The sequence below is a fragment of the Triturus cristatus genome, chromosome 6 (assembly GCF_964204655.1).
Source record: "Triturus cristatus chromosome 6, aTriCri1.1, whole genome shotgun sequence".
NCBI classification, from domain to species: domain Eukaryota; kingdom Metazoa; phylum Chordata; class Amphibia; order Caudata; family Salamandridae; genus Triturus; species Triturus cristatus.
The window spans coordinates 1,905,394,763-1,905,421,291 of NC_140589.1; the positions used below are offsets into that span (position 1 = coordinate 1,905,394,763).

General features: G+C 43.4%; 1 pseudogene across 1 annotated transcript in view; it reads right to left on the bottom strand.

The window, feature by feature from the left end:
• Window positions 1–429: 429 nt before the first annotated feature.
• LOC146822394 (uncharacterized) overlaps window positions 430–26,529 on the bottom strand; it is a 41,520-nt pseudogene continuing 15,420 nt past the window's right edge. The window contains exon 2 of the transcript XR_014963273.1: window positions 430–6,011. The product of XR_014963273.1 is annotated as an uncharacterized LOC146822394 (transcript). The remainder of the gene's footprint in view (window positions 6,012–26,529) is intronic.

Sequence of the window (26,529 nt, forward strand, 5' to 3'; positions counted from 1 at the left end):
ATTCATTTCCGCATATTAATTATTATTTTGTGTTTTTTTTGCTTAAGTTGGCATTTGGGCCTACCAAGCCATGACATTCAAAATGGAGTTCGGAAGTGGCCACCGTCTTGTGAGCACGATATCTTGTGAGCACGATGTCTTCTGCGCAGACTCGGATGGCTCCGAAGATCTCCAGGCATCCTCAATTCAGAGCACAGTGTTCCTGGTCAAGGATAAGAGCATGGAGGACTGCCAGATTTCAGTCAGTGAAATTACCCGGAGAAAACAATAGTCACCTATAATCAAGAATCAACAATGTTGCATGAGCATGACATAGACTGAGGATGTGACCAAGCAAGTTCTCTGAGAACCCAAGACAGTGAGAAACCTGAACCATATAAAACATTTTGCAAAATGGACCAATCACATTTCTTCTTAGTTCAATAAATGTTTCATGTTACCCAGAATTTTATTATAAAAAGCGTAGTAGAATAGTAAGGGGTGGCTTAATGAGGGGAGAGATACAGGTGTGGGGTGCTCGTCGTTAGTCATTTGAAAGGGCCACCTTAGAGAGATTGTGTCCGAAGGAGAGTGTCCAGTACTTGCGTGATCAATTCTCTTGCACGATTGCTTGGTCCTTTGGATATCTTTGGGACTGTGCCGTGCTGAGCAAGAGAACTTTTCGGACTTATTGAATCGGGTCCTGCTTTCGATTGGGACGATTGAGCAAATAATTTGGGTTAGGCAGAGCCATTTGAATTAGAAAAGAACCCCTACAGCAAGAATAGGTAAATATAAAATGTCATGCAATTTGTGTTGTTTGAAATTCAAACTTGATTGACCGAAATGCTAATTATATAATTGCGAGCAAGAAATTAGATAAACTAAATATTGATTAACAGAAAATGAGTTTGTGGTTCTTTAAGTAGGTTGCTAAAAGGATTCAGAAGCTTTAATGTGTTTAAGCTGGTTCTAAATCACCATCAACCAGTCGAACTAATTGGTCCATTCAACCAAGTGATGGTGTGCCTTGATGTTAAAGTTAGGATCCTATAGGTGTTGATGTAAAAATGTATATTCTGTAATAAATTTTCTTTCCCTATAGGTAATAAGGTACCTCCCCACATGTCCAGCAGATACATCGTCCTCCTGCGTGCAGATTTAGTGTAAGAAACGTATGAGTGTTGGTGTCATGGGCCCCATCAATGAATGCGTGTGTGAATGAATAAGTGCGGTTGACGAATCTGTGACGTAGGGAGGATTGGTAAAATTGCTTGCCCACCCTTGCCCCTTTCCACTGGATCAGTTTTTCTGGTAGCAGATTGATGGTTTTATTGCATTGGTTTGGTGATTATTGCTTATAATCAATGATTTATGTTCTAACATTCTATGTTGAGTTGTGTTGCGTTCTATGTTGTTTTTGAAGACTTCTGGGATGTAGGAAGTTGGATGCCCTGTAGGTACACGGGGAAAACGTGTGGCAAGTGAAGTTGCACAGTGTATTGTCTGTTGCCCTGTAGGTACATGGGGAAAACGTGCGACGATTGGAGTCGCACGACGCATTGTCTGGGTTCGAATTGGTAACATCGTCGTGTGTTATCGTTACCATTCCAGCGGCTTTCCCAGTAAGTGAAAAGGAGAAAGTGGTAACTGAGTGTCCCATGAGAGAGATCCCAGGAGGAGGCTACGTGCATGTTCCCTGGACCAGACAGGACACTTTATCATTTACAAATGACTTTCCCCCGTCTGCGCGAGAAGCCGGTGGAATGGTATTGGCAGGTAGATAGGTTTGTCAAATTATCAAAAGTACTGTGGATTGATTTGAACAGTCTATTTGACATAATTGTGCCAGCAGAACTATGGGCAAAATGTAAAATTACAATAGGTTGGCCTACTCAGGAATATCCTAGAGATCCTAAAACAGGTGCCCTTGTTCAACTGATTGGCCCCTCTGGACAACAAATCCTCACCCAGCGCCTTGAAAACCTCACTGATGATTTGCCATGCTTAATACCCATTGATTGAGTCTGTACATTCATACAGATTTTTCTCAGTGGGGACTTTCTGATGGGGTTTTAACTCTCCCTTGCCAATAAATGCCTTGCTAAATTCAGTGCGGTCTTCAGGGTTGATTTTTGATGTCGAGTTAGCTCTCCATTTATGAATGCATGGCCACATTCAATACATTTATAGAGCTTCTCTCCTGTGTGAACATTCTGATAATATTTTGTTTTGTAATCGATCCCTTGTCACATTCTATTCATTAATAGGATTTCTCCCTAGTGTAGATTTATTTATACTGCATTAGCTTATTCTTCCTGTGGAAGACTTGCTTAAACTCTGAACATACATTGGATTTCTTGCCATGTAGATTTTTGAACGTCGCTTCAGTTTTCCATTTATTATGAATGCTTTGTGGTATTCAGTACATACATATGTTTTCTCCCCTGCGTGAACTTCCTGATCTTGTATTACATTTTGCTTTGTAATAAATCCCTCGTCACATTCATGTGGTTTTCCCCCCCCCCAGTGTAGACACGGATATTGCTTTAACTCTCCCTTTATAATAAATATCTTGTCACATGCGGTGCAGTTGAATGGTCACCCTCCATTTGGAATAAAGGTGTTGTTACATTTTGTACAATTATATGGTTTCTTTCATGTGTGAACATTCTGATGTATTTTTAAACTTTGCTTTGTAATAACTGCTAAGTCACATTCAGTACAGCCATATCGTTTCTCACCAGTGTGGAATTTCTGATCTGGTGTTTATCTTTGCCTAGTAATAAATGTCTTGTTGCATTATGTACATTCATAGGGTTTCTCTCCTACGTGGACTATCTGATGTTACATAAGATGCGACTTTCTAATAAATGACTTCTCACATTCAGTGCAGTTGAATGGTCTCTCTCCAGTGGGGATTTTCTAAATGTTGCTTCAGCTCTCCATTGGTTATAAATGCTTTGTCACATTCAGTGCATTCGTACGGTTTCTCCCCAGTGTGAACTCTGATGTTGCTTTAGCTGTCTATATTTGATAAATGCTTTGCCACATTCTGTACATTGATATTATTTCTCCCCAGTGTAGATTTTCTGATGTCGCGTTAGCTCTCCCTTTGTTGTAAACGCTTTTTCACAAGCTGTACATTGATATGGTTTCTCCACAGTGTGGATTTTCTGATGTTGCGTTAGCTCTCCATTTGTTATAAATGCTTTGTCACATTCTGTACATTTATATGGTTTCTCCCCAGTGTGGATTTTCTGATGTCGCGTTAGCTCTCCATTTGTTGTAAATGCTTTGTCACATTCTGTACATTGATATGGTTTCTCCCCAGTGTGGATCATTTGATGTCGCTTCAGGTTTTCATTTGTTATAAATGCTTTGTCACATTCTGTACATTGATATGGTTTCTCCCCAGAGTGGATATTTTGCTTCAGCTTTACATTTGTTATAAATGCTTTGTCACATCTGTACATTGATATGGTTTCTCCCCAGTGTGGATTTTATGATGTCGCTTTAGCGCTCCATTTTTTATAAATGCTTTGTCACATTCTGTACATTTATATGGTTTCTCCCCAGTGTGGATTTTATGATGTAGCATTAGGTCTCCATTTGTTATAAATGATTGGTCACATTCTGTACATTGATATCATCTCTCTCCAGTGTGGGTTTTCTGGTGTTGCTTTAGCTCTCCAAGTGTTATAAATGCCTTACCACATTCTGTACATTTATATGGTTTCTCCCCAGTGTGGATTTTGTGATGTCGTTTTAGCTGTCCATTTGTTACAAATGCTTTGTCACATTCTGTACATTTATATGGTTTCTCCTCAGAGTGGATATTTTGATGTCGTGTTAGCTCTCCATTTGTTATAAATGCTTTGTCACATTCTGTACATTTATATGGTTTCTCCCCAGTGTGGATTTTCTGATGTCGCGTTAGCTCTCCATTTGTTATAAATGCTTTGTCACATTCTGTACATTGATATGGTTTCTCCCCAGAGTGGATATTTTGATGTCGCTTCAGCTTTACATTTGTTATAAATGCTTTGTCACATCTGTACATTGATATGGTTTTTCCCCAGTGTGGATTTTATGATGTCGCTTTAGCGCTCCATTTTTTATAAATGCTTTGTCACATTCTGTACATTTATATGGTTTCTCCCCAGTGTGGATTTTATGATGTAGCTTTAGGTCTCCATTTGTTATAAATGATTGGTCACATTCTGTACATTGATATGATCTCTCTCCAGTGTGGGTTTTCTGGTGTTGCTTTAGCTCTCCATTTGTTATAAATGCTTTGTCACATTCTGTACATTTATATGGTTTCTCCCCAGTGTGGATTTTCTGATGTCGCGTTAGCTCTCCATTTGTTATAAATGCTTTGTCACATTCTGTACATTGATATGGTTTCTCCCCAGTGTGGATCTTTTGATGTCGCTTCAGGTTTTCATTTGTTATAAATGCTTTTTCACATTCTGTACATTTATATAGTTTCTCCCCAGTGTGGATTTTCTGATGTTGCTTCAGCTGTACATTTGTTACAAATGCTTTGTCACATGCTGTACATTTATATGGTTTCTCCTCAGAGTGGATATTTTGATGTCGCTTCAGCTGTTCATTTGTTATAAATGCTTTGTCACATTCTGTACATGGATATGGTTTCTCCCCAGTGTGGACTTTCTGATGTTCTATTAGCCGTGACTTTGTAATGAATGCCTTGTCACATTCTGTACATTGGTATGGTTTCTCCCCAGTGTGGATTTTATGATGTCGCTTTAGCGCTCCATTTGTTATAAATGATTGGTCACATTCTGTACATTGGTATGATCTCTCTCCACGGTGGGTTTTCTGGTGTTGCTTTAGCACTCCATTTGTTATAAATGCTTTGTCACATTCTGTACATTTATATGGTTTCTCCCCAGTGTGGATTTTCTGATGTCGCGTTAGCTCTCCATTTGTTATAAATGCTTTGTCACATTCTGTACATTGATATGGTTTCTCCCCAGTGTGGATCTTTTGATGTCGTTTTAGGTCTCCATTTGTTATAAATGCTTTATCGCATTCTGTGCATTTATATGGTTTCTCCCCAGTGTGTACTTTCTGATGTTCCATTAGATGGGACTTTCTAATGAATGCCTTGTCACATTCTGTACATTGATATGGTTTCTCCCCAGAGTGGATATTTTGATGTTGCTTCAGCTGTACATTTGTTATAAATGCTTTGTCACATTCTGTACATTGATATGGTTTCTCCCCAGTGTGGATTTTATGATGTCGCTTTAGGTCTCCATTTGTTATAAATGCTTTATCACATTCTGTGCATTTATATGGTTTCTCCCCAGTGTGGATTTTATGATGTAGTTTTAGGTCTCCATTTGTTATACATGCTTTTTCACATTCTGTACAATGATATGGTTTCTCCCTATTGTGGAGTTCCAGATGTCGTTTTAGCTGTCCAATTGTTATAAATGCTTTGTAACATTCTGTACATTGATACGGCTTCCCCCCGGCCTGGGTTTGTTGATGCTGCCTTAGATTCTTCTTCCTATGGAACACTTTATTACATTCTGTACATTTATATGGTTTCTCCTCTACGTAGACACTCTGATACTGCATTAGGTCTTTCATTGCAAAGAAAACTTTTCCACCGTCAGTCAATCAATATGGTTCTTCTCCAGTATGATTTTCTGATGTTGCACTTGCTCTTTCTCTAATAAATGTGTTTCTAGATATTCATACGGTTTCTCTTCTGTGTGTTCTTTCTGATCCAAGTTAGCTCTTCCTTTGTAATGAGAACCTTATCAGACTTGCTTCAGTATATCAGTGTGTTATTTCATCAATGTATATCAGGTGACCGCTAAGAGCCAAGTTCAGACCACATTGGGCAGTTTGGGCTTTCTGCTGTAGAAAAAGACTTTGGCGAGGCATTAGCTTTCAAGGGAAGAAATTTCAAGGTGTATTGTTTTTACATCACTTTCTACACAAGTGATTAATGCCTTCATCTTTTTTGTTCATTACTGCATTTATTGCACCTGTTGGGAAAGAAAAAGAAAAAAAAAAACACTGGATAAGTTTAAATGGTGGGTCTATCACGAAAAGCTATTGTCATTTAATGAGACATTTAATTGACCACATAGACACGTGCGCTAAAGAAATTCTAGATTACACTTTCAATGTGTGGGCCCCTTCCTCCCATCTGCCCCGAAAGACCCATCGGGATGCAGATAAGAGCTAAATCACACCCAACACGTGTAGGGTCTGTAGCTCTCTAGGAGGAATACACAAAGGGGTCGGTCACCTAGCCCAGATGTGTATTAGAGACAGGCTGTAAGGCACAAAGAGCAGTACAAGCAGAGAAAAGTCCACTTTCTAAAAGTAGCTTTTCAAAAATAGTAATGTTAAATCCGACTTTACCTGTAAAGAGGATTTATCATTACCATTGCAAAGATATGAAACATGAAAAGGCTACTCCTTTCCAATCAGGAATTACAGCTTAAAGGTATTCTACGGATTTCCCAGTTCTAGCCAACGAGAGGAGTAGGCCTTACAGCAGTGAAAAAGTAATTTAACTGTTTGTCACTACCAGGACATGTAAAACATAGAAGTATATGTTCTGCCTTTTACTCACATAGAGTCCTGCCCTTTGGGTTACCAAGGGCCTTCCTTAGGGGTGACTTGTATGTAATAAAAGGGAAGTTTTAGGCTTGGCAAGTAGCTTTAAATGCAAACTCGATGTGGCAGTAAACTTCACACATAGGCACTGCAGTGGCAGGCCTGAGACAGTTTCAGGCTGCATAAGTGGGTGGCACAGTCAGTGCTGCAGCCCACTAGTAGCAAATAATTTGCAGGCCCTGGGAACATGTAGTGCACTTTACTAGGGTCTTAAAGCAAACTAAATATGCCAACTGAGTAGTAACCCTATGAGCCCATGTTACCATGTTCAGGGGAGAGAGAGCACAAACACTTTAGCACTGATTAGCAGTGGTAACGGTTGCAGAGTCCCAAAGTCAGCAAAAACGAGCTCAGAAAATGGAGGGAGGCAGGTAAAAAGTTGGGGAAAGACCACCCTAAGGCTGTCAGGTCTAAGAGCCTTTTCCAGTGAATGGACCACACAACAAAGAGCATCACAATAACGGCGGGAAATATAATCAATTGCTGCAAGGTAGTCCTTTATACTATCAGAGAGCCCGTGATAGGACCCAGACAATAATCTGAGCATCTTTCACATAGCGTAACTCCAGAGATCAGAGGCTCTGACCAGAGCTACACAAGAAAAAGGAGGTTTACAACTACAGTAAACACACATTGGCAAAGTCAAGAAGTCTCACCTTTTAGACATATAGGCTTTCCCAATACTGCACAACATCAAGAAAGAACAAGCATTTGCAACGCAATAGGTCTCGCATTTGTTAGAGTTGGAGCTATTAGTGTAAATATAAATATTTTTTACTTATGCGTTTAGTAGTGGATGGATCTGATGGCAATTGTGTGTTATACAATTAATTTATAAGCAAGCGTATCGATTGTGTTTCTGGTGTATAGGGCTTACTGGGATACAGTATCAAGCAATCCTGGATTTGTTTTAGCAAATGAATACTATGCAGTTTTTAAGGACACAACAAGAATGCTTTATTACATAAATGGACATATTGAACCCAAGAGAATAAGAGTCACCTGATTATTTTATTTGTGGGTATTTAATAACGTTAAGCAGTATGATGCTGCTAATTTTACCTGGTTTTTAACACCCCATTGGATGGCTGCTATGAATTTGATGCGATTATCCCTAGGGGCCCACAACGAGCAGAATAAAGAGAAAATTCCAGGTTGTAACTAGTAGGTTTCTGCACAGACTAATGAAACATAGCCGGAGGTTGTACTCATAGGATTTGCATTGAGACAGACTGGATGCATAGACCTGGGGAGCAGAGACACGATGAGCAGGGCTACAGTGAGACAATGTGAGCTGAAGCAGACACAGGAATTACAGGTTATGAAGGCAGCGATACATAAACCAAAGGGGGTGCATTTGGGGGTGGACACACATTGGAGCACGCGGTATCAACCAGGAATAAGGTTAGAAGAGGAGGATGAACACCTGTCAAAGCACAGAGACTGGGGGTGTATGCAATGGACACAGTGGAAGCGCAGACGACTGGTGAGAGCTAGCATATTGCAGGGAGGCAGGGATACAGTGAGCACATACAACTGCGGAAAAAAACAAAGTGATGTATCTCTGCGTGAACCCATTAGGAAGTAGCAAAGAAGTGTCCTGAATTTTTACTCTCATCGTCCTAAATTTACACCAATGCCAGTTGGTCACCCTTGGTGATAGATGCAGAGCGCCTTGGTGGTCTTATGAGAGGGGGCAAAGGCTAGTGCCCGAGTGGAAGGAAAGGCTAGGCAAGCAGAGTGCTTTGGGTGAAGGAGACAAAGACAATGCTCCGGGGAGAAGGGGCAGTGGGAATTGCTTCAAAGGAAGGACATTGTAAAAGAAAAACCCAGCGCTGGTGAATCGCATTCTCAATGACATGGAGTCATCATGTAAACCTCCCTAGTCAGTAAAGCCTTTGAGGGTGGAGCCATGTCAGGATTTCACAATATCCACCTGAATCTTGTTTACATGCGCTAATGAAAACGGGAACCAGAATGGGTGTGCAACCTTCTTTGGATGACCCTAATTTATAAACAATTAAAAAGCATTATCACTATGCTTCCACAAGAAGAGCAGGCATCTTTTTGATGCTAATAATCATATCCAAAATTAAACTCACATTTATATAAAAAAAAAAAATGCTCCAACTAGGAAGGCATGTGTTATTGATATGTATTGAATGACTAGATTATTGTCTTATTATAAATACAAGCATTTTGAGAAGGCAAGCTGCCTGCCAAGAGTGCTGGTTATTCCTTCCTCTTCAAGTGTCCCACACGGCTCTCCACTTATAGAAAAGTACCCGACTCCTGGAACTGGAAGGGATTTAGCGTATGACAACTCTACAGAAGGTTCATTTTAAAAAGTTCAGTTTTTAACAAACCAGTGAGGTATAAGAGCCCACTTCAGAGAACGGAGCACACTTCAGAGGTCAAATGGTTCGAACACCAGTGGGGCCGACTAAGACCCTCGTTTCAAAGGTCATGCAAATATGGCTGTGATAATACTGCTTCTATATCAAAAAGGGGGGGGGGGGAAAGAGTAGAAGCGTTCCGGATATATATCACTAAATCAAAAAGGAGTGGAGCCAAGAGGCCTCGAAGGATCTGGCACAAATATGTAGAAGACCCTCAACAGCCATTATCCGTCATTGGTATGTCTGTTGCCATTGACGTAATCTTGGCTGATAGCATCATCACTGGGTCTTTTGTTGGCCTCCACCAGGAGGAGATCCTCAAAAACCGGTTAGGATCTAGTTTGTGCAGAATAGAAAATTTTAAATTACCTTTTTATCATGTGGTGCAATTTATTCTAAAAAATTATAGGGTAAGATTAAAAACGGTGGATGTGAAATATGGGACGTGCGATATGTCCGTCACATCACTTTTCCAACATGTTTCAACCTGCATGCGCCATTGCCGGTTCGATGGCTTTCTTCAGGACCTCATTGAGGAGAAAAACTAATCCCCCTTTAAATTTCTTACTCATGTCAGGTGGAGTACTATCCCTTGGGCTTGGTGATACAACTGGGTATATTCAATCCGGTATCAGCATTCAGTAATAGGGAGACCACACAGGAAGCTAGCATCTGCGTCACAAGAGTGCAGACAACGCTTCTCTCCAACAACCCTAGGGGGAACTCCCAAAAATCTTAAAAGCAGAGGATAAATGCTTCCTTCGTACAAAAAATGTGATACCGCAGGATGCAGTATTTATTGGATGTAATATTACAACACTAGAGTGATATTTGGATGTATGAACGGGATAACTTATAAATAACATACGTTTACCACTATTCTGAATTCCTCAGACTCGGAGCGCGGGCAACGTGTCAATTCAAAGTCTAAAATAGGAATTGTACTGTTTGAGAATAACACTTATTTTACAAAAGATAATTATATTCTATGCACTTTATACAATATAGATATGGGAGTAAACTCAGCATCTGTGTTGCTTTAGCTAACCATAATTCACATTAGCCTAATCCACAGAAGTCTGTCGTAAAATTTCATGAGAATGTTTATGCTTGTGGGAGAACGTACGTTCATCATATGACTGAGAATTAAAGATGTCATGTTTGGTTTTTTATTCTCGGAGGGACAGATTAAAGAATGAGTAAGGGTGTAATCACACAACGTGAGGTAATGGAACATTTTTAAAAGCGTAAGAACATGCGGAAAACGGTCTGTAAATTCAAACATATGTTGTGCTGAGGTTTTTTTCTGCAATAGAAAAAGCCACATCTGAGCGTGCATTCAAAAGGGGATCATTTTTAGAAAGTCCAAGGTTTTTCAAGTTAAGCACAAAAACACATGGATTGTGTTACGATGCCACCCTGCATTTATTTGCGGTTCAATCTCGCCATTTCTCCCGTGCATTTTATGCCGAGGGAAATTACATTTTTTGGGAACAGCGCTTGGTATTTTCACACTTGACTGCCCCAGCCAGTCAGGCTTTTAACAGCCGTTCACGGCCTCCAGATAACTGCGCGGCTCAGGGGAGGGGGATGAGAGCACATCCCAGCCTTTGGTGGGCTGGGAATGAAGAGGGGGACCATGTGCCTGGTGCCCTGGCCCCCAAACTGCAGCCAGACGAGCCCAGTGGTAAGTAAGTGCAGGCAGACGAGTATAAGCGCACACAGTATACTCATCTGCTGTTCATCAGTCCTGCAGCAGCAGCAGCTGATGTCTAGACGTCTCTTCGACCCGCCGCCGGCTCACTGGGGAGTAGGAGCATGGTCCATACCTGCCGTAGCTCTCTGGCCGAGACTCATTCAATGTTTACTCACAAGGTTCCTTCCCTGCTATAGCTCTCTGGGCGAGACTCATTCAATGTTTACTCACAAGGTTCCTTCCCTGCTGTAGCTCGCTGGCCGAGACTCATTCAATATTTACTCACGCTCTGCCTTGAAGCTGCTCGCGTAGCACCCACCAGGTTTGCACAACTCTGCCGTTATCCCAGCTGAAGCGGCGGTGCTGCTCAAATTAAACAAGCATTTACAATGCAATGGGAAACAGCCTTTACAACGAGGTAAAGATATCGCATGCATTTGCTTCACATTCTTTTGCCGCAATTATACATTTACATCACATACCAATACCACAAATTTAAGGTAAGGTGGGGGTGTCTCCCCCCACAAATACATTGTTTTTATATTTAAAAACAATGAGTTGTATTGGAATGTGATGAAAATGCATAATCGCGGTAAACAAAATACAACCCAATGCAATAGGTAACGCATTTGCCAGCGTTTAAGGTATTAGCATTGTAAAGGGCAGTGCCTTTTATTTATCTGTTTTGATAATTAACACAAATAAAAGGCATTGTCATTTAAAATGCCAATTAGCTCAGACTCTTGTAAATGCGAGACCTATACCATTTCAAGAAGCGCCCGCCATTATCCCGGGCTGCTTGGAAAGTGAAAGAGCACATGGTGCGCTGAATGTTGCAGGAAAGCATGTCGTGCCTGCAGTGTGAGAAACTCATTTACGAAAGTAGTGTTTACAGACTAAATAAGGCATGCCATGTAACAACAGAAGTAAAATGGAAAGTCCTCATGGGAGGTTACAAACGAAGACAAGGCGGTACTAAGGAGGTACAAAAAAGCCTGTTAACGAATCAGAAGTCAGCTTTTACGAAGAACATTGACACAAGCCAATGACAAATATGGGCAGACAATGGGCGGCGCTTCACGTCTATTCTCGAATACAGCATGTCTCGCAGAGCAGCACATGCGCTGCCCATGCTCGACCTAAAAAGGCAGTTCTCCTTTAATTTGTTTAAACTGCACCTGCAATGGTGCTCTTTGACCGGCCTTTCACCCTGGCTGTTGGCTCTGGCAGCAGGCACCATGTCACAACTCAACTGTAATAAGTTATTACTGTCTAATTGTGGCCAACCGTAATAAGAAAACAACAGATCTACTCTACTGTATAAATGTATTAGATTCCAGCTGAGACGTCACGGTGCCCCCAGCAACATACTGTAGAGAATATGAAAGGCGGGTCACTGGACAGAAATGTCGCTGCCGCCTAAATAAAGTGAGACTTGACGTATCCCGCTCTCTTTCTTCAGATCTTTTTCCCCTGGAAATTCTTCTCCAATAGCTGATAAGGATGCACTTATTGAAACACGTTTACTTACTGCACTGCTTGAGTTGCTATACGACAACATGAATATATCAAGGTTTTACCAGACATCATATACACGGTTTTGATACTTAAGCTACATAACAGGTTGGCTACAAGTGAAAAACAACTGATTGTTAATACTAAAGATCTCACATTTTACATTAAAAAGGTGCCACGAAAGTTTAAAAGAGCACTGAAGGAAAGAAGATTGAGTGCATGACCAAGAACTATACATATGGGAGGGATAGTTTATTTATGTTAAACAGTATATTGCAAGTCACTGGGAGGTCCATAACTTTATCTTGCAATATCCTTATAACGTAAACCAGGGGGTAGTTTATACCTTATATTATTCACAAAGTATTCACAGATTTCTAAATATGTTCTGGTATATTCGGTTACAAATTCCTTTACCACAATAAGTAGTTTCCGCCTTCTGCATGGTACAGGCGTGTACAGCACCCAAATAGATGAATGCCTCATATTAACAAAACCATACCACAGAATGCTTGAATCAAGTGTTGTTTAAAAAAAAAAAAACACACAGATAGGAATTCCTTATAATGACAGCTGATTGACTCAGAGAGGAAGCTTCAGATCTTGAGGTAAAGCAAATGGACATTTACCATGTCAGTTATTAATGTAAGCAGGGGCAATTGCAGATGTGCCAGGAGGTCTATACACACAAGTAAATAAATGAATAAATCTGCAGGTCTTCAAGAATAAGGATTCTTTTCATGGTTGCTCCTATTTATTTGCAACACTGTTTTCCTGCTAGTGAGAGGCTGATTGCACAAATGTGTTAAGAGGGTGCTGTAATTAGCACACGCACAAATGCAAACGCTATGGGGATCGGTCCTCATAGCACGCTAGTCCTCACAGTGGTGGGCGTCTTGTTTTGTCAGTGTTTACCAACACTGGGAGGAGCTACCAGTGTATGTGAAAAAAATAAAACACACACACACACACACACTAAAAATACTTAGATTTTGAAATGTACTGATTTATGCACAGAAGAAGAATCCAAAAATTACCTGGGTGCAGGTTTGTGTTTCTGCGCATATTTTGAATGTGTCATGTGGAAGGTCAGTGAAGGCCCTCGAGGGAGGGCAACGCTGGAGAAGGATGTCAACAAGCAGCATCTCAGTCTGGCAGAATGAGTGACGTGCCTTGGAATTCCTGCCACAGATGCCAGAGTCTCACGACTACGAACAGATGGCCCTCTGACCCCATATGAATGGTACGGGGAGGCTACCAGCAGCGCAACATGAGAGACAGGGAGCCCATTACTGTTTAGACATAGATCTGAGTGACGCTGCAGGAATGCACAACAGCAGACGCTCAACGTCCAGCAAGATATCCTCACATCAGTTCTTTTAATACTTGATTTTCAATCAAATATTGCCCGAGGCATCAGATGCCAAGTTTCCCACAACGTACACCAAGCCAAACATAACAGCATTTAGATGAGAAGCAACACAGAGTAGCCTGTCCACATGTTGACAGCGTGCATACTATATGTCTCCCTGCTACAATTAGGTTAATGAAAAATGAGAAAATTGATGTCTCTGACCAAGAAACAGCACAGAGAATAAAAGCCGAAAAATAACTGCAGAGATAAAATCTGGCGATTCCAGAGATACATCGTTAATTATTCTCCATTATAGCTATAAACCAAAAAGGAAGCACCACGGAGATGAGTCCATCTTTACACGCCAGGGCCAGGCAGCAGTGACAGCATGTGGTCTCTTCTAAATTCACGCAACTGTCAGGCAAAAGAAACTACACCCACCCTCCCTTCAAGCAAACGCACACAAGAAAAAGAAGCTATAGCAGACAGCATTTATTTTATGTGAAAGTGGGACAGTAAATCTTATTTTGATAAAATTTAAATAAAACACAATCACTGTATTTGTATTCTAATTTATATAGTGCTCAGTCTTGGTGATAGGCGCTCCATAACAGATTTGCAATAGTAAATGTAACAAAAAATAGAATACGGATAAGCGTAGCCAATAACCCTGATGGGTTATTACCAATTGTCTTCTCCACTTTCCCTTGCCCCCTCCCCATCAACCCCCTACATGTTGAAACAAGCACCCCTGTCCCTTTAAAGATCTTGAAACTATGGCTCCAGTTTGATCTTGAGCACATTTTAACAGCCATCTGATCTCTGTCGTTGATTGTGCTGCGGACATCACCCTCTGATAAAAACAGAGCCTGGCAAGGAATCAGAGCATTTTCTCTAAGAAGCGAGCATCAGTAACATTACCCAATGACATATTCATGTGTTTTGTAGACATGAGGAGATTAATCGGCAGCTCTGTTCAAGACAAGGAATGTCCTGAGCTGCCAAGTAATCTCCCGTGTGTACCAAAAAAATTAAACAAATGTGTAACGTAGCTGGTGCTTTTGCAAAGCACTACGGAATGAAACAACAAGCCCAAGAGCGAGCTGCTGCTAATGCGTGGCTTGAGACGAACAAAGAGAGACTCGAGCAGGGATCCCCAGAGCGAGAGGACGTGGCTCAGCAGTCAGAGCTGCAGACTTCAGAGCAGGGGATTCGTGTTTGAGCCTCCGCAGTCGGTTCAACATCCTGTGAATGATCCTGGAAATGTTTTTCGCCCTAAAGTGCACTAAAAAAACAACTACAAAGCACTGATCGATATTGGAGGGGGTGGTGGGGGCCCACACAAGCACTATCGTGGGAGGGGTTGGGGTAGAGAACACAGGAATATCAAGTGCACAGGCGAATGAGAAGTGAGCAGAGGCAGGCAGGAATTTTTTTTGTTTGTTTTTTTAACCAATCCCACCTTCGAAGGTAGTCCAAACCAAGCTATCCTACCAAAATAAAACCAACTTACGGCGAACTTCTAAAAGTGCCACAAATTAAATAAAGCTAAATAAAATTCAAGCAACAGAGCGGGAAGCACGGCAGGGGAGGCAGCAGTAATGTAACTGTGGCATTGAGATGGGAAAGGACTAACACTTATACTTAAATATAAGGGAGCTGAAGTTCAACCCAGACAAACAATAACAGAGCAGGAATTCAAGCAAAAAAAATAGTCTCTCAAGAACAGATAAAGAACCATAGTGGAATGAGACCGTACTATGTCCCTGCTCTCTGAGAGGAACAGAAGAGAGAAAGGAGGGACAAAGAGGCAGGACTGACCACTAGCAAGCAGGGATTTTTGAAGGACGCTGACAGACAAATGAAAAGCAATGTCAAGAAAGGGGTTGGACTTTATGTCCATAGACCTATTGCAACAGGTCTCGAAGAGACAGCTGAGCTTTCTAACTGACCTAAAAAAAAGCATTGAGAGAGAGAGAGCGTGTCCTGCCTGCAACATCAGGCAGAAGAACACCAATTAAGAAAATAGTGCTCCCAGGCTCTAATTAAAGCATACATGTAACAACCAAAGTAAAAGGGCCAGTTGCCATGAGAGGTTACAAATGAAGACAAGGCAGGACAAAGGAGGGACTAACAAGCCTATTAACCAATCAGAAGCCATATTTACGAAGGACAATGACAAGCCAATGACAAATATGGGCAGGGCTTCAATTACATACTCCAAAACAGCATGCCTCCTAGAGCCGCGCATGCGCTGCCCAGGCTCGACCTAAAAACATTAAACATTTCACTGGAACTCAAGAAATACGGCTTTCATCGCCATGACCATTCCTCATAATTCTGGTGAGATTTCTTGTTCAATCAACATTCCGTTAATAAAAGAGAATGCATGCAAGCCCTGACAAGAACACACCCCTGGTCCTCAAAGCCAACCTACTGCTACGATTTATGTACACTACTCAAGCAATAAATAGCTTGGGTGGAGGGAACTCCATTAAAAAGTCTGACATCAAAATATGTGCTCCGAGTGGGAGTTGGGTACACCCAATATGTGCTCTGAGTGGGAGTTGGGTACACCCAATATGTGCTCCGAGTGGGAGGAGGGTACACCCAATATGTGCTCCGAGTGGGAGGAGGGTACACCCAATATGTGCTCAGAGTGGGAGGAGGGTACACCCAATATGTGCTCAGAGTGGGAGGAGGGTACACCCAATATGTGCTCAGAGTGGGAGTTGGGTAAACCCAATATATGCTCCGAGTGGGAGGAGGGTACTTCCAATATGTGCTCCGAGTGGGAGGAGGGTACACCCAATATGTGCTCAGAGTGGGAGTAAGGTACGCTGACCGGGAGTAGGCTCGCCCATCACCCTCAGGCCTCACATAGCCTACAGTGTTAAGCACTCTGACAGTCACGCGAGTAACTGGATTACTCCGAGTGGGAGGAGAGTACTCCCAATATGTACTCCGAGTGGGAGGAGGGTACTCCCAATATGTACACAGAGTGGGATCAGGGTACACCCAATGTGCGCTCCGAGTGGGATTAGGTTGCACCCAATATGTGCTCCGAGTGGGAGTAAGGTACGCTGACCGGGAGTAGGGTCGCCCATCACCCTCAGGCCTCACATAGCCTACAGTGTTAAGCACTCTGACAGTCACACGAGTTACTTGATTATCGAATGAACGCTGCTCTGATGCTTAATGAACCAATCCCAACATTACAGCCATGTTGTTAAACATATCATTTACGATTAGCGTCAAACAATCCAATGTACCTTGCTCTTTATTTTTACTGTACTTTCACTGCACAGTATTTCTATAGGTGCGGTGCATTTCTAAGCCAATTTCGATGTAAACACACCAATGTGTTATAATCCGGGAACACTGTCCGCAACTTCATCACGTGGTATACTAAGGGCCACCATTTTTGGGGGCTCTGGGGGCCACTTTTCCATTTCAACCCGAGTACCCAACAGGAGTGACAGTCTGAGCGTTGATATTTTTCAACTTAAATTGTTTATAGACATCTGAGGGAGATTCGGAATGTTACTGTTTAAGAATACTCCTGACTAGCCAGGTTAAAAACAAAGGAAGTCTTGCCGTAGTACAGACTGTCTGTTTACCTACAATTCTAACAGTCTTTATGTACCCACTGCCCACGTCTATTACTTGAAACATCACACTTCAGCTTGGAACATACAGCTGAAAACTGCATGAAGTACAACCACAGAACTTCAGGGTGAAAATAATTCAAGTGTCTGTGCTTGCCACCCCACAACTCACCTGCAGCAGATCACACGGCACGCTCACCTCACAGCACTCCGGGCTGAAAATAACTCACCTGCCGGAGTCTGGCATTCAGGACTTATGTGGTCGCCTCGCCATTACCAGCGACGTCAGAAGTGCGTCATCCAGGCGGAACGGTCAGACGGTGGGGGGCAGTCCCAAAACACCCTCTAGTCACCCCCACTCGACGGATAATTGATGTTAATGGCCGTCTGCTATGCCCCTTGGTTCAGCGCCCCTTCCCAAGGGAGGGGGGGGGGGATGTGGCTGGACAGGGCACCTTACTGGACCTCACCCCCGAGCAGCACCGGCCTGGACCGGGCGGGGGTAAGGGGAGTGAAGGCAGGGAAGGGACGGGCAGAAGGACACTGGGTTCAACCCAGTTGTAAAGTTAAGCACAGGATTGTGGCTCGGGGGGAGGAGGGGGTATTTAACCACAGATGCGGGAGAGGCCCCCCTCTTCTACAGAGGGGAGGGAGGAGGGAGTTGGAGGGCTAGGGATGGAGGAAATGCCATTCGAGGTGCGGGAGGTATGAAAGGAGATTCTATGCCCCCCGCATGGGTAGCGATGCATCAGTGTCTGGGCTGTGCCAGCTCGAGGACTGGTGCTCCCCCACCAGGGAAGGCCTGTGGGTGGGGTGACCAGATCTTGAGAACAAAAACCAGGACATTTTGCAAAGATAGGACTACAATTTTACATCAACAATGCTGCGCAGAATGACAACTCTTATCAACAACATTGGAACACAGAAGAAGCACTAAGAAACAAATAAAATGTAAATTTCTAAAACCAGCAGCAGACCTGTTAAATTGCTTCCTTTTAACAGCTGCTAACTAGTACAACTTTAGAACACCCAATCTCACTTCTCACTAGTTTCAGTTGACCCCCTTTAAAACACGGGACATGAGCTAAAATTGCAAAAATCGGCCAGGTAAAACCCCGGGACTGTCTGGGCAAATCCGGGACGCCTGGTCACCCTATCTGTGAGGCTGGCTCTCCATCCGCGGGCCCCGTGGGAAGGGCCCCCTCCCAGCCCCTGCATCTCCTTCTGTCACCTTTCTTAGTGTGTGGATACAGCCTCAATGTCTCAATGTAGTGCTAGAAGGTGGGGTTTTGCGCTCAGAGGTTGAAGGCTGCAGCACTGAGCGCGTGGTGGAGTGGGGTTGAGATGCACGGCCCATGGCGGACTCCGGGGGTGGGACGCGTCGACGCCTTGGTTCTGTGGAGTGTTTGCGTCAACTTTTTTGAAAATTATTTTGTAGAGTTTTTTTTAATGCTTTTTTAAAAATCTAGCTTGAACTCGACCCGAAGATATCAGGTGTCATAGCGCTTTACATGAGCACCAGTTTCGTTACAGATGGACGCATTCATTTGTTTTAGGCACAGGGAGATTACGTGTTTTGCCCAGAATCACAGGATGTTGAGCGTAGTTGCCGAGACTCGAACCCGGTTCCCCAGCTTCGAGGTCGACCGCTCTAGCTGTAAGGTCTTATCCTGACTTGAGCTGAAGGCATTAGAAGGCTTCATAGAATTGGCATTGAATCCATGACATGAGCTGTATTAGGTGTGGATAAAGACAGTGACAATATGTAAAGGGCGTGCACAGTAGACATGAGGGTACGTTGAGGACACTTCTTGGAGATGAGTAAGGTATATATATGTAAATCGTTAGACAGAGTTAAACCATCAGCGATAACAAAGGTTACATGAGGAGTAGACAAGAGTCCATAATAACAATAAAAAGAGGAATTTAATCTTCGTTGTAGATGACGAACCGTAGTGAAGATGACCAATGTAAGGTCTGAGCTAACTAAGGTATGGTGTAGTGAAGGTGGGGAGAGCGGGGCTTTGTCCTACTCGAAGGTGGTAATGCTCAGATTTGTTTAGAAGGTGGGGGATGGAGGCAAACAGTTTAGACTGACGCTTTAAGGGGGGAGTTTAGGTATTTGTCGAAGAGTAGCAGTTTGTTTCTTCTTCACGTGAGGGAATGACTGATTGTCCCGTAAATCTTGAGGTTGTGAGTTTCAAATTCTGGGGGCGTTTCCGGAGAAACAACGTGTGCAGGATTTCTCTCTCAAATTTTGCTGGAATAAGGAGTAGACAGTTAGAACTTCGGAGGGGTATCTTTTGAACAGCTTTTGTTAATTTATGTGTGAGGTAGATTGGGTTTTCAGTGTAGAGCGCTTTGTGGGTTATGCACACAGTTTTGAATTTAGCTCTTGCCTTACTTCGTAGCCAGTTACGGTTCCTGAGAGCAGGAGTGATGTGGTCGAAGCGACTCTCCCAGGACAGAAGTCTGGCCTATGCGTGGAGTGTGACTTTCAGAGGTGCAAGGTCTGTTTTTGGGGTGCCCATGATCGTTGCGCTGCCGTACTCTAACTTGGAGAGGACGAAGGATTGCACCTGATGGAGGATCACGCTTTACCATCGGATTACCAAAAAGAGTATTTTGATCGACCTTGGCAGCATGAAGGTCTCCATATAGGCCCTGCCAGAGAAAATCTGAAAATATGCTAAAGTGCCCATTTTTCACCATACACAATCAGTAAATGAAGGCCCACAGGTCTCTTGAACTCCCTGCATATAGGCCTGAGCCAAAGGGCAAAGGACACCACTTCATAATAATAAAATACACTAGGCCCTAAATGAGTTTAAAACATGCATTTCTGCTTGCGCTGGACACGAGGTAGCTTGGGCAACCACGTATAGTACAGTAACTTTCCACAACACATTTGCAAGACACCCACACATTCACGTACACAAAGACCAGCTGGAACCAGTTGGTACTTCTTGCTACATTATTATTAAGGCTTCCGGTTTTCCGTTTAAACTGATTTTTACACATAAAAACAGACGGAAATGTTTTTTTTTTCCGTCTGTATTTATAAATAGAAGCGGAAAAATACAACCAAATCGGATTCCGAGAATTGTTCGGCAATCCGTGCTCCAGCCCAGGGTTGGCTGCCATGCCCCTCTTCCTGTGGTTTATGCCTGCCCACATTAACACCTGCTGGGCCATTAATCTCTGGCAGGCGCCTGGTTAACGCTTAAATGGTCTTTTAAAGACCTGTGAAGTACTCGAGTGCAGCTGCGATAAGCTCATGTTTGTGTGTGCCTGGGAAACTCTTTTAGCCCGGGCTGGCACACAAGGGGTGCGGGAGGGGGGGTGGGGGCTGAAGCCCTTTGAGCACAATGGGCGTTGCGCGCCAGTCTCTTTTAGCAGTTCACCCAAAAGAGGGGCAGTCAGGTGTGTGCACAGTGCAAGAACGAGTGATTCACACATGATCTTGCACACACACCCAGTGTGTTGCTGCTGTGTATTTTATTAAGAGTACTCAATGTGCCCCCATGGGCAGGTGCACATCTTGCAGCACCTCACTCAAAAATGAGCTGCCCAGGTCTGTGCCCAGCAGCCTTGAAGAGCAACGCCTACTTCACCAGGGCATTCATTTGTGCACCTTGAGGCAAAGCCTGTGCCCTACGATCGTGGCTGGTGGCTCCAGGGGCAATCTGCTGCTACCCACCTAGTAACTCCCCGGGCAGCTGCCTCGTAGTGCCTTACAGCAGCATTGCTCTGGAAGCGCTGTGCTGACAGGCACACGTGTTTGCTGCCAGCATTGCACACTTTCACTGATGCTGGTAGTGAGCAGTGGTGCACACAATTACGTGTTCTATCCTAATTCAGGGTTTAAATGACATTAAAGTTATGTACATGTGCCCTCTTGGGTTCATGGGTGCAGAGGTCGAAGCTGATATGAGGGGACCCCTCTGCTTGGCTCAAGGGGCCCTTGCACTAGTGACAGGCCCCTCACCTTGTGAATGTTCAGCCTTTGTTTTCTGAATGCAGAGACAACCAATGGTGTCAAACGTGAAGGCGATGAACTGAAAGCGCCTTTCAGCACAACTGATCCGGGCCAATGTGGGAACACATGTTGTGCGAGTGCTCTGTGCCCCAGAGGGCAGGTGCTTTCCACGCTCGTGTGCAAGTAGCAAAGGAATTCAGAGGCGAAACTACAGTCACGTCGTGTCCTCTGCAGGCCACCGTAGTTGGCAGAGGCGCAACTAGAGCCAAATTTCAGGGGGTGGGGGGGGGGCTAATTTCAGGTCACTGAAAATGCACAGGTGCACTTGTCTAAATTCTAAATGTGTTTACATTTAATAATCATGGCTAATGACAGGGTTTTCAATACTGTAACACAGCAGCAGCTCACTAATACTGCAAGTAATCTGTGGCAAAGTTTTCAGATGACTGTATTGTGTTTACTTAATTTGGCGCATATATACATATAGCTAAACCTATAACAACCGTGTGCACTGTCTATTTAAATAAAAGTGGAAAAATACTAGCTGCAATGTCTTTTTTTGCTTGCGACAAAGATAAATACAGATATATACAGATAAAATGACAAAAAAATAAATATGGATACATACAGACGGAAATGTTAAAAAAATAAATACCATAAAACCGGGAGCCCTAATTATTATTTTCGAAACCTAGCTTGGCCAAGTGAAACCACAGCCGCAGCTTTGCGATAGGAGCACCTGTTTTAAGTTCCGCCCTTACATATTTTTAGAGACATGTACAGGACAAGATGTTCAACTACCTGACCAGTTCCGTGTCCTAGACATGCGGTCAAGCCACCTGCGTCAGAACAGTGTCATTGTTCTGCATTTTTGGGTATATTAGATCTAGCACCCCAATTAGAAGCCAGAACTCTGCTACTGTGTCTATCACATGCGTGGGTTTTCCAGCCGGCCGTTTATCTAATTTGGGACTTCTATGCCTTCTCTCGGGTGGTACATCCCAATTTAGATAACCCTGATTACCTTTTGATCCCTTCATTTATTCTCAGTTCTCACCCAATTCGTTGCATTTAATGAGACTTTAAATTGCAATTCTTGGATGGTCAGTTTTCTCATTTCAGGATTGCCTTCCAAGCACCTACACATTTATTGAAAGTATTTTGTGATCGATATTTCTGACTGATTGAACTATGATCATATTATTCTCTCTAAGCGGATGAATATATTTCTTTTGCTGTGTTAATGACTTGCTGAATAAAAATGTCACTTCAACTTTATTCCCTCATTTCACATGTGTTCTTATTCTCAGATAAGCAGTGTTTCGGTGCCTTGTGACCACACCAGAAGGGTAACTTATTACCCTTTAACACACCACAGTCTTTAGGTCTACTGAGGGGATGAAAGGTTTGACTTTTTATAGGGATTTTAGCATCCAAGAGGTACTTTGTGGCTGAGGCGTTTATATGCCCCTTCATGCTCAGATGACGCTCAAGTGTAATCCCCAGGGATTTCATAGAATTGGAGTGTGATAGTTTTCAGTTTAATGCGGTGAAATTGTCGGGCCAGAGATCTACGGGAAAGGAGTTTTATTTGGGTTGGATAAAAAGGAGTTCGGTTTTGTTGTGGATGAGTTTAAGGTGGTTGGTTGTCAGCCAGGACTGAACTGTGCTATTTACGTGCTGGATGTCTTTAAATGACCAGATTTTTAGGTAGAGTTGGGTGTCGTCTGCATAGAGATAAGCAATTTTGGCTTGTTGCTGGATCATTGTTCTGTATAGAGGTTGCATAGGGCTGGATTGACCCTTGGGGCACTCCTTGTGGGACTGGTGTTTCTTTGAAGTCAAGTTGTTAAGTTTGATTATCTGTAAGCTCTGCCTCAAGAAAAGATGTGAACCATTTAAGGATCTTTTCATTGATGCCTGCACGCTGTGCGAGGATGCTTATGAGGGTGCCATGGCGGACAGTGTCAAAGGCAGCCAATATGTCCAGGAGGACTAGAAGGCAGGCCTGGCCATCATTTAGGTATCTGTGTAGGTTGCCTATGATGTCCATTGCGGTGTGGGAATGGGATAAATTCTATATGGAACCCAGAATAAAGAAAACATAGAAAAATTAGTAGAGTTTATAGTAAAAAAAGTCTTGACCCATAAGACAATATTTGTATAAAAGAGTTTCGTCTGGATAGACGAAGCTGTGGTAGAATAGTAGGGGGAGGCGTGGGGCCAATATATGTCTTATAGAATCAAAAGAAACACTATGTTTAGTTGTAGATTACAAAACATATACATGTTTAAAAACATCATATAGTTTTCATATGATGACGACAGCCAGTGTGCTTGCTTAATCACAATTTTGCATATTTCAAATACTTGGGTATGTTTGTCTATAAGCAGGTTGTATACAGTTAGTATTTGCTATGCTTCTCAGACAGTGAATCTTCCGCTACAATATTGTGTTCACAGCCTGTGACCAGAGAAGGCTTATCATGCTGCTGTTGTCATAATTTACATATTGCATATCAGAGTACAGCTATTTTTAGGCAAGTTGTGAACACCAAGTATGAGCCATACTTATCAGATCGTAAATCTTCTGCCACATTGTTGGATCCATATCAGGGAAGAAAAAGGGCAAAAAAGGGAGCAAGAGAGAAGGGGAGGTACATGATGATTTGGAATTGTCCATCTGGTAAATGTATCTAATTGCTCAGAGTGGTCACAAAACCACACAATTCTTCAACGGTATTGAGTCCATGGGTAATAGAATCCACCTGTCTATTCAGCGGAATTCTAGTCTTTGGAGAACCTCTGTAATATTACCACCTTGTTCCAGTATGGTGGCCACGTCGATCACCTGCCATCTGATCTCATCAGCAGTGTGGCCCATTGTCCGAATGTGTGTACCAAGGGTGAGTTCAGTACTCTGCATCTTATTCTGCTGTGATGTTGACTGACCCGCACCTCAACTGGTTGCAAAGTCTGACCAATATACATCAAATGACAAGGACAATTGTCCAAACCTAACCTCTTGACTTTCAATAAAGAAAATGGTACATCATTCGATGGCAAGATCGGACTTCATTTCTTCAGTCACATGAGGGAAAACCTCACACATCCCCAAAAATTAAAAAAACGTTTGGGAGTAGAAGCTATCTCGTCTCGCATGTAAGTCTGGAAGGTTTGAATATTAAAACCATCCAGTGGAGACAAGCACTGGCAAGTATAAATAGCGACGCATGAAACAGCAATTGAAGCATCTGGACAGACCGTGGCCCCTGGGCCCCGCCGCTGCCACCATGAACACAGTCAGGCGTTTTACAAGGAGCGTGGCAAAATAAGATCCGCCGTCCTGGGAATCTTTTATTGGACCAATAGAAGCAGCACCGAGCGAAGGCTACAGCCTCCGTATTCAGAGTGATGTCAGATGACATCAGCTCTGGAGGTCACATAGGCGGCCTGCTTCTGGCCTATGAATATTTTACAGCCTGCTTAAAGCCTCCTGCAGGATGCCAGAGAATGGCACGGGGTCAAGCCACCAAAAGGCTGTAACATTTGAGCTGGCGATTGTGAGAAAACGACAGCGGGGTAACCAGGGGGTTTGGAGGGGAAATGGGAAATGGAGGCGGTTGTCAGGCCATGGGTGGAACATTGTGATGAAAAGTGAAGGGCCAGTTAGGAAAAATAATTTTGGTTTGGAGGTCTGGTGGGTGGTTTTCTATAACATGGGGAAAAGGGGTAAGGAGGGCTAATATATGTGGGGGGCATAGAGGTACTAGGCAAACTGGGGCGTCACTGCTTCAGGTAGAGAGTAAGAGTGGGAAGTCAAGCTTGGGGAAAGCAGAAGTCTTTAACAAAGTGGGGTGTAGGGTGAGGAGGAGTAGTAGAAAGTTTTTAGCAAAATCAAATCCTACCACTGTATATTGGTTAGGTGCACGTTGCCCTGTGGTGAGACGTAGGCAAAAGAAACAAGCATTTACAGAGCTATAGGTGTCGCAATTGGGAGTTTGCAACCTATGGCATTGTAAACAAGAGTAAACAAATAGAAAAAAATGCCAGGCCACTTGTTTACTTTTACTACAAATCGTGGCACCCGCGCTTTACCTTTTACCATGTTAAAGTAAAGCGCGGGTGCCGCGACTGTAGCAAAAGTAAACAAATAGAAAAACATCTATTTGTTCACTTTGTCAACAATCGCGGCACCCGCGCTTTAGCCAAAGTGGCCAAAGTGAAAACAAAGTAAATAAATAATAAAAAGCATTACACAATAAAGAAAAAAATAATTTAAAAAAAGAGCTGTGTTATAGCACGGTACATGGGGGCCCGTGAAGCGCGGAATGAACACAGAGAGCTTACCCACATGTGAAGGATCCAGTCCGGGTGGATGGGGCCAAAAGGAGACATGCCGGTAATAAGGAGGGACTAAAAAGCCTCACAATCGAAAGCCAGCGTTTAGCATGAACTATGATGCAAGTCAATGAAAAGAAGGGGCAGAGTCTACACTCCACTTCTGAAATCAGCTTGATTACAAGAAGCCTTGCAGAGCGAACAGCGCATGCGCGCTGCAACGTAGGTCTGCGAGACCTAAAAATTATTGTCCTGGCCCTTTCTTATACCTCTTCACTAACATCCCTGTACCCCGGTTACAACTCTTCTTCCATACACTCTGCAGAATCCTAATACGACTGATCTGGGCGGGAGCTCGCCCCTCTATTCGGTGGGATACACTCACACTTCCCCTGGAATGAGGAGGCCTTGGAGTCCTGGATTTACACCGTTACTACTTAGCAGCCCAACGCCACCACACATCGCTGGTAGCACTCAGATGCCCTGATACCTTACCGGCACCCAGAGTGGGCACTGCTGAGGGAATATTACACACTCAGATCTTACCCAAGGCATACCACTAGACACTGAAGACATACAGACGGTATCACCCACATGCTGGCCATGGCGGCGCCTGCGACGTATGCTGGGGGGGGGGGGGCCCCATCTATTCCAATACATGACAATCCTTGGCTCCCACTCACCCGGGTGAAACTAGTGCAATGTACACTACACCGGCATAACTAATACACCAGGGGGGATCGGTTCCCATATAGGCATGTTACGCCCTTGGAGGGCCCATGGGAGAGGGACATGTCGTACATGGACTATTTTATTTTTAGACGCCTTCGTAACACTCTGAGATCGCTGGTACCCACCTATCCACAACCCACTAAAGGCTTCTCTCCGTGAACACTGACCATGGTAGACACCGAGGGAGACCATATGACCTCAAGAATATATCGAGCATGTATTGAATTGAGGCCTGACACTACAGGGCGGGTGCG